This window comes from Salmo salar, chromosome 24 (genome assembly GCF_965601325.2).
Source record: "Salmo salar chromosome 24, fSalSal1, whole genome shotgun sequence".
Lineage (NCBI taxonomy): Eukaryota > Metazoa > Chordata > Actinopteri > Salmoniformes > Salmonidae > Salmo > Salmo salar.
The window spans coordinates 33404946-33413568 of record NC_138314.1 but is presented as its reverse complement, the minus strand read 5'-3'; positions in this window follow the sequence as shown (position 1 = coordinate 33413568).

Sequence of the window (8623 nt, the reverse complement as noted above, 5' to 3'; positions counted from 1 at the left end):
AGATGTCAATGCAAACTGTTAAGTGTTAATTCCACACGGTCAAGATTAGGCTTGCACAGATCGGGAGGACCTTAGGAACGGTCCTGGGGTTGAATTGTGCTTCTAGCCTTAAAGGTTCTGCTACTGTCACAAAAATCACCTCAAATTTAGGTCAGGTTTCATTTTGGGCCTACTTTTTTGCACGGTCTATGCGGTCAGACCGAACGAGCTACGGTCAAGTGGGGCATGTCCTTGAACTCGGCTTGGCATAGAGACTATGTTGATGCCATTTGTTTCCCTTTCTGTGATGATTTAGCCTGCCCATTTTGGGATTTCAGCCCTATTTAATGGAAGTTCATACTTCCCCTTTAGGATACGAAGGGGACCGTTCAATCTTTTCATGTTGATATCTGTAGTCCTACAGCTGACCCTGAACACGTGGCAAACGGAATTTAGAAAATTGCCTGCACAGAAGCAGAGTTAGAGCATAACCTGTAAACCCATGTGTCAGACTACATGAACCGGCAAGCGCGGCTAGAATAACTGTGGTTTATCCACCCCAACCTCCCCCGATGAGCCCATCGAAAATGGCGTGTTTCTGTGTGACCCAGAGGCCGCAACATGTCCAAAGCATGTTGAAAACTACTTGAAACTGAGCTGCACTTTCTAACCTCCTGCCAAATGTATGACCATATCAGACACATATTTCCCTCAGATTACGTAGACCCCCAAAGAATTTGAAAACAAATCCAATTTTGATAAACTCCCTTATCTATTGGGTGAAATACCACAGTGTGCAATCACAGCAGCAAGATATGTGACCTGTTGCCACAAGAAAAGGGCAACCAGTGAAGAACAAACACCATTGTAACTACAACCCATATTATAGTTTTTTCCCTTCTGTACTTTAACTATTTACACATTGCTACAACAGTGTACGGTGCATTCAGAAATAATTCAGACCCCTTGACTTTTTCCAAATGTTGTTATGTTACAGCCTTATTCTAAAATGGATTTAATAACTAAAAAATCTCATCAATCTACACACAATACCCCATAATGAAAAAGCCAAAACAGATTTAAATATTTTTTGCAAATGTATTAAAAATAAAAAACAGAAACAAATGATATACATAAGTATTCAGACTGTTTTCTATGGGACTTGAAATTGAGCTCAGGTGCATCCTGTTTCCATTGATCATCCTTGAGATGTTTCTACAACTTGATTGGAGTCCACCTGTGGTAAATTCAATTGATTGGACATGGTTTGGAAAGGCACACATCTATCTATATAACGTCCCACAGTTGAGAACGGATGTCAGAGCAAAAACCAAGCCATGAGGTCGAAGGAATTGTCCGTAGAGCTCAGAGACAGGATTGTGTCGAGGCACAGATCTGGGGAAGGGTATGAAATAAATTCTGCAGTATTGAAGGTCTCCATGAACATAGTAGCCTCCATCATTCTTAAATGGAATAAGTTTGTAACCCCCAAGACTCTTCCTAGAGTTGTCCACCTGGCCAAACTGAGCAATCGGGGGAGAGGGGCCTTGGTCAGGGAGGTGACCAAGAACCCGATGATCACTCTGACAGAGCTCCAGAGTTCCTCTTTGGAGATGGGAAAACCTTCCAGAAAGACAACCATCTCTGCAGCACTCCACCAATCAGGCCTTTATGGTAAAGTGGCCAGACGGAAGCCACTCCTGCTTGCAGTTTGCCAAAAGGCACCTAAAGGACTCTTAGACCATGAGAAACAAGATTATCTGGTCTGATGAAACCAAGATCGAACTCTTTGGCCTGAATGCCAAGCGTCAAGTCTGGAGGAAAACTGGCACCATCCCTACAGTGAAGCATGATGTTGGCAGCATCATGCTGTGGGGATGTTTTTCAGCAGCAAGGACTGGGAGACTAGTCAGGACTGAGGGAAAGATGAACGGAGCAAAGTACAGAGAGATCCTTGAAGAAAACCTGCTCCAGAGCACTCAGAACCTCAGACTGGGGAAAAGGTTCACCTTCCAAAAGGACAACGACCCTAAGCACACAGCCAAGACAACGCAGGAGTGGCTTCGGGACAAGTCTCTGAATGTCCTTGAGTGGACCAGCCAGAGCCAGGACTTGAACCCGATCGATCTCTGGAGAGACCTAAAAATAGCTGTGAGGCGACGATCCCCATCCAACCTGACAGAGCTTGAGTGGTTCTGAGCTTATATCAACATTACCCAGGTAAGCTAACAGTTACAGAAATCAGGAATGCAAACAGGGTCTATCTATCTGAGCTACTGTGTCCAATACACTACCACCTGTTATGTTGGGAGCCTACTGACCAATGATATGTATTGTTCAAATAAAGGTTTAAGGAATTACAGGCATGCACCACATTACTACAAGACAAAACAGCTCACATAATCAAGCCTGATGGTCTTGTAAGTATAAAAGCAAAGCTTGCTTTCATTTAATGGGATACTATCCTATTGTGGTGTGTGAAGAATCCAATACTTTACCTTGTATGTGGTACAAATCACATTATTATGGGAGCACCTCCTCTCAGACTATGAACCTGCAAATAGAAATATGACAACCTATCACATTTCAGGTAAGACCCAGATGCAGACAACGTCAAAGTAACAACAGTTTATTAATCCAACAGGGGCAGGCAATAGACAGGTCAAGAGCAGGCATGGGTCAGTAATCCAGATAGGTGGGGAAAAGGTACAGGATGGCAGGCAGGCTCAGGGTCGGGGTAGGCAGTCAGTAATCCAGATAGGTGGGGCAAAGGTACAGGACGGCAGGCAGGCTCAGGCTCAGGCCAGGCAGAAAAGGTCAAAACAGAGAAAACTAGAAAAGAGGAACAATCGAGAGACAGAACAGAGAGGAAAACGCTGGTAGGTTGGACAAAACAAAACAAACTGGCAACAGACAAACAGAGAACACAGGTATAAATACACAGGGGATAATGAGGAAGATGGGCATCACCAGGAGGGGGGGGGGGGGGGTCGAGACAATCACAAAGACAGGTGAAACAGATCAGGGTGTGACATAACCGAATTCAAAATATCAGTTACTGAAAACATCTGGTCAAACTAGAAACATGTGGGAGGATTTGACAGCTTTAGCGGAGGATGGGACAGGAGAAATTAATCTTCATCACTCACCATGTTAGGTCATCAGATGTTCCCAAAAAAATATGTCCCTGCAAAAACAATCAACGCTAACTAGCTATGTTTTTTCCTCATTGGACCTGCATTTACAATGTATAAAATTTCAGTTTGTGTGTAGTTGTTGGTTTAGCTTTCTGTGCCTTTGTAGAAAGTACGGTCTGCATGTATAGACGCTTAATGCGTCATGATTGCAAGGTGTCACAATATATTTTCCAACTGATCCAACTGTTGTCCCAACTGCCTACCAACTGTCCCGTTATCAATCAAATCAATCAAATGTATTTATAAAGCCCTTCTTACATCAGCTGATGTCATAAAGTGCTGTTCAGAAACCCAGCCTAAAACCCCAAACAGCAAGCAATGCAGGTGTAGAAGCACGGTGGCTAGGAAAAACTCCCTACAAAGGCCAGAACCTAGGAAGAAACCTAGAGAGGAACCAGGCTATGAGGGGTGGCCAGTCCTCTTCTAACTGTGCCGGGTGGAGATTATTACAGAACATGGCCAAGATGTTCAAATGTTCATAGATGACCAGCAGGTTCAGATAATAATAATCACAGTGGTTGTAGAGGGTACAACAGGTCAGCACCTCAGGAGTAAATGTCAGTTGGCTTTTCATTGCCGAACATTCAGAGTATCTCTACCGCTCCTGCTGTCTCTCGAGAGTTGAAAACAGCAGGTCTGGGACAAGGTAGCACATCCGGTGAACAGGTCAGGGTTCCATAACCACAGGCAGAACAGTTGAAACTGGAGCAGCAGTACGACCAGGTGGACTGGGGACAGCAAGGAGTCATCAGGCCATGTAGTCCTGAGGCATGGTCCTAGGGCTTAGGTCCTCCGAGAGAAAGATAGAGAGAGAGAGTGTGAGAGAGAGAGAGAGAGAGAGAGATAGAGAGAGAATTAGAGAGAGCATACTTAAATTCACACAGGGCACCGGATAAGACAGGAGGAATACTCCAGATATAACAGACTGACCCTAGCCCCCCGACACATAAACTATTGCAATATAAATACTGGAGGCTGAGACAGGAGGGGTCGGGAGACACTGTGGCCCCGTCCGACGATACCCCCGGACAGGGCCAAACAAGCAGGATATAATCCCACCCACTTTGCCAAAGCACAGCCCCCACACCACTAGAGGGATATCTTCAACCACCAACTTACTATCCTGAGACAAGGCCGAGTATAGCCCACGAAGATCTCGCCCACAGCACGAACCTGGGGGGGTGCCAACCTGGACAGGAAGACCACGTCAGTGACTCAAACCAATCAAGTGACGCACCCCTCCTAGGGACGGCATGGAAGAGCACCAGTAAGCCAGTGACTCAGCCCCCGTAATAGGGTTTGAGGCAGAGAATCCCAGTGGAGAGAGGGGAACTGGCCAGGCAGAGACAGCAAAGACAGTTTGTTGTTCCAGTGCCTTTACGCTCACCTTCACACTCCTGGGCCAGACTACACTCAATCATAGGACCTACTGAAGAGATGAGTCTTCAATAAAGACTTAAAGGTTGAGACTGAGTCTGCGTCTCTCACATGGATAGGCAGACCATTCCATAAAAAATGGAGCTCTATAGGAGAAAGCCCTAGCTCCAGCTGTTTGCTTAGAAATGATTGGGACAGTAAGGAGGCCTGCGTCTTGTGACCGTAGTGTACATGTAGGTATGTATGGCAGGACCAAATCGGAAAGGTAGGTAGGAGCGAGCCGGTGTAATGCTTTGTAGGTTAGCAGTAAAACCTTGAAATCAGCCCTATCCTTAACAGGAAGCCAGTGTAGAGAGGCTAGAGTAATGTGATCAAATTTTTGGGTGCTAATCAAGATTCTAGCAGCCATGTTTAGCACTAACTGAAGTTTATTTAGTGCTTTATCCAGGTACTCGGAAGGTAGAGCATTGCAGTATTCTGATCTAGAAGTGACAAAAGCATGGATGAATTTTTCAGCATAAGTTTTGGACAAAAAGTTCCTGATTTTTGCAATGTTATGTAGATGGAAAAAAGCTGTCCTTGACACAGTCTTGATATGTTCGTCAAAAGAGAGATCAGGGTCCAGAGTAACGCAGAGGTCCTTCACAGTTTTATTTGAGACGATTGTACAACCATCAAGATTAATTGTCGGATTCAACAGAAGATCTCTTTGTTTCTTGGGACCTAGAACTAGCATCTCTGTTTTGTCCGAGTTTAAAAGTAGAACATTTGCCGCCATCCACTTCCTTATGTCTGAAACACAGGCTTCCAGGGAGGGCAATTTTGGGGCTTCACCATGTTTCATTGAAATGTACAGCTGTGTCGTCCGCATAGCAGTGAAAGTTGACATTGTGTTTTACGAATGACATCACCAAGAGGTAAAATATTTTGTGAAAACAATAGTGATCCTAAAACAGAGCCTTGAAGAACACTGAAATGTACAGTTGATTTGTCAGAGGACAAACCATCTACAGAGACAAACTGATATCTTTCTGACAGATTAGATCTAAACCAGGCCAGAACTTGTCCGTGTAGACCAATTTTGGTTTCCAATCTCTCTAAAAGAATGTGGTGATCGGTGGTATCAAAAGCACCACTAAGGTCTAAGAGCACGAGGACAGATACAGAGCCTCGTCTGACGCCATTAAAAGGTAATTTAACACTTTCACAAGTGCAGTCTCAGTGCTATGATGGGGTCTAAAACCAGACTGAAGTGTTTCGTATACATTGTTTTTCTTCATGAAGGCAGTGAGTTGCTGCGCAACAGCTTTTTCTAAAGGTTTTGAGAGGAATGGGAGAATCAATATAGGCCGATAGTTTTTTAAATATTTTCTGGGTCAAGGTTTGGCTTTATCAAGAGAGGCTTTATTACTGCCACTTTTAGTGAGTTTGGTACACATCCAGTGGATAGGGAGCCGTTTATTATGTTCATAATTTTCATTCAATGTGTCAAGAGATATAGTGTTAAAAAACTTGAGTGTCTCCCTTGATCCTAGGTCCTAGCAGTGTTGTGCAGACTCAGGACAACTTTGCTTTGGAGAAATACACAGATTTAAAGAGTCCGTAATTTGCTCTCTATTGATCATGATCTTTTCGTCAAGGAAGTTCATGAATTTATCACTGCTGAAGTTAAAGCCATCTTCTCTTGGGGAATTCTGCTTTTTAGTTAGCTTTGCGACAGTATTGAAAGTACATTTTGGATTGTTCTTATTTTCCTCAATTAGGTTGTAAAAATAGGATGATCGAGCAGCAGTGAGGGCTCTTCAATACTGCACGGTACTGTCTTTCCAAGCTAGTCGGAAGACTTCCAGTTTGGTGTAGCGCCATTTCCGTTCCAATTTTATGGAAGCTTGCTTCAGGGCTTGGATATTTTCTGTATACCAGGGAGCTAGTTTCTTATGACAAATGTTTTTTGTTTTTAGGGGTGCGACTGCATCATATTACGCAAGGTTAAATTGAGTTCCTCAGTTAGGTGGTTAACTGATTTTTCTACTCTGACGTCCTTGGGTAGGTGGAGGGAGTCTGGAAGGGCATCTAGGAATCTTTGGGTTGAATTTATAGCATGGCTTTTGATGATCCTTGGTTGGGGTCTGAGCGGATTAGTTGTTGCGATTGCAAACGTAATAAAACGGTGGTCCGATAGTCCAGGATTATGAGGAAAAACATTAAGATCCACAACATTTATTCCATGGGACAAAACTAGGTCCAGAGTATGACTGTGGCAGTGAGTAGGTCCGGAGACATGTTGGACAAAACTCACTGAGTCGATGATGGCTTTGAAAGCCTTTTGGAGTGGTCTGTGGACATTTCCATGTGAATATTAAAGTCACCAAAATGTTTAATATTATCTGGTTTTAATGTCCATTCTAGAATGCCCTTCTTGCCAATCAGAAACAAGTATTCAACAATACTGTGGTATAACATAATAAAAGACGTTAGCGGCAGGTGGACGTGCAAAATCCATCGTCATAGTTTGGGTGAAGCCTGAGCTGGAATGTGAAGCTAACTGAAGCTGATTAGTTTTATAAAAGCCTGAGTAGATCTAGCTTGCATTAAAGTATACCACTCTGAGCTTTTTAAAGTGGTAATCATTAGTTGAAACAATAACAAAGCATTCTACCCACCACTGTTTCACTAAAAAGATGAGGGATGGGGCTAGGGAAATGTAACCACTCTCAAAATCATAGACAGAGCTATGGATGCAATAACTGACCATCCATGATATCACAATTATAGTTTTAACCATGCTTTGAGGCTATACAGTGTTTGTTTACATTTAATTTGTTTACAAACATTGTAGTAAAACAAGCTTATATTTTGGGTTGTGATGGGGTACGACAGTTGAACTAAGCTCCCGAGGCATTTATAAGTTATATTCGTCAAAAAACATCCTTAGTTTACAAGTCCAAATATGGATGTAGCTACTGCATATTGTCACTTTAAATGATCAAATATGATCAATGTCTCAATGGTCTTTAATAGCCTGTGTTACTGTCTGAAATACTGTACGAACACAAACAGTGGTGTCCCCATACTACTAGGACAATTGGGAGAACAGAAAGAAGTGTCAGAAAGTGGGCCACCTCATCCCTAGGCTATTCTATTTTGTCTTTGAGGCTCCTTCTTGGATTGGGGAAAAGGCACTGCTTGTTCAGTACAATTTCTGGGTAGGCACAGCACCGTGCTTGCTTTAAAATCGCTTCAAGATTTTTACACAGCAGTGCAACAGATGTGGAAGCATGCAGTACCTTGTGCATGTGTGTGTATCACTTAGGCATGATTTGCAGGCTGCTCTGAATGTGTGATTGAATTCTATATCTCATGCCCCTTGGAATTGATCCCCAACCCTGTAGGAGGCAGATGTAGGAAGGAAAACACCAAAGAACAAAATGTCTGTACTTTATTAATTCAGCATTGATAGTTTGCCGGAAGGATTTGAAACACTGGAAATATTCCAGAGACTTAAACAAAACCCCAATCTCCATATCCTAATTTCATCATAGCAAGACTCCCATCTAGTAACAGAAATACAACTGTTTCCTTATAGCAAGAATCTCATCTAGTAACATGTTTTAGTAATTGAAATAACTGTACGAACATAAATAACATTGTTTCCTTATAGCAAGACTCCCATCTAGTAACATAAATACAACTGTTTACTTATAGCAAGACTCCCATCTAGTAACAGAAATATCACTGTTTCATTATAGCAAGACTCCCATCTAGTAACAGAAATACCACTGTGTTTCAGGTTGACATGGTTTGATAGAGGAGCTATTTACACTAGCCGACAGTTCATAGGGGAAATAAAATCCCAGCAGGGCTACTATTCAGTTTCTGAACTGGGTGCAAAAAGACAAACTGCTTTCCTTGACTTGTGTCTTCTTTGTGACATTGGCTGGTTATACCACACATTCTTCTGCACCTCACTTTCCATTACATCCCCTCCTTTTCTTGTTTCCCTGTACCCTTTTAGAAAATATCAAGGAAGGTAAAGAGGACGGAGGGAGATTAGGAAATGCCATCTAAAG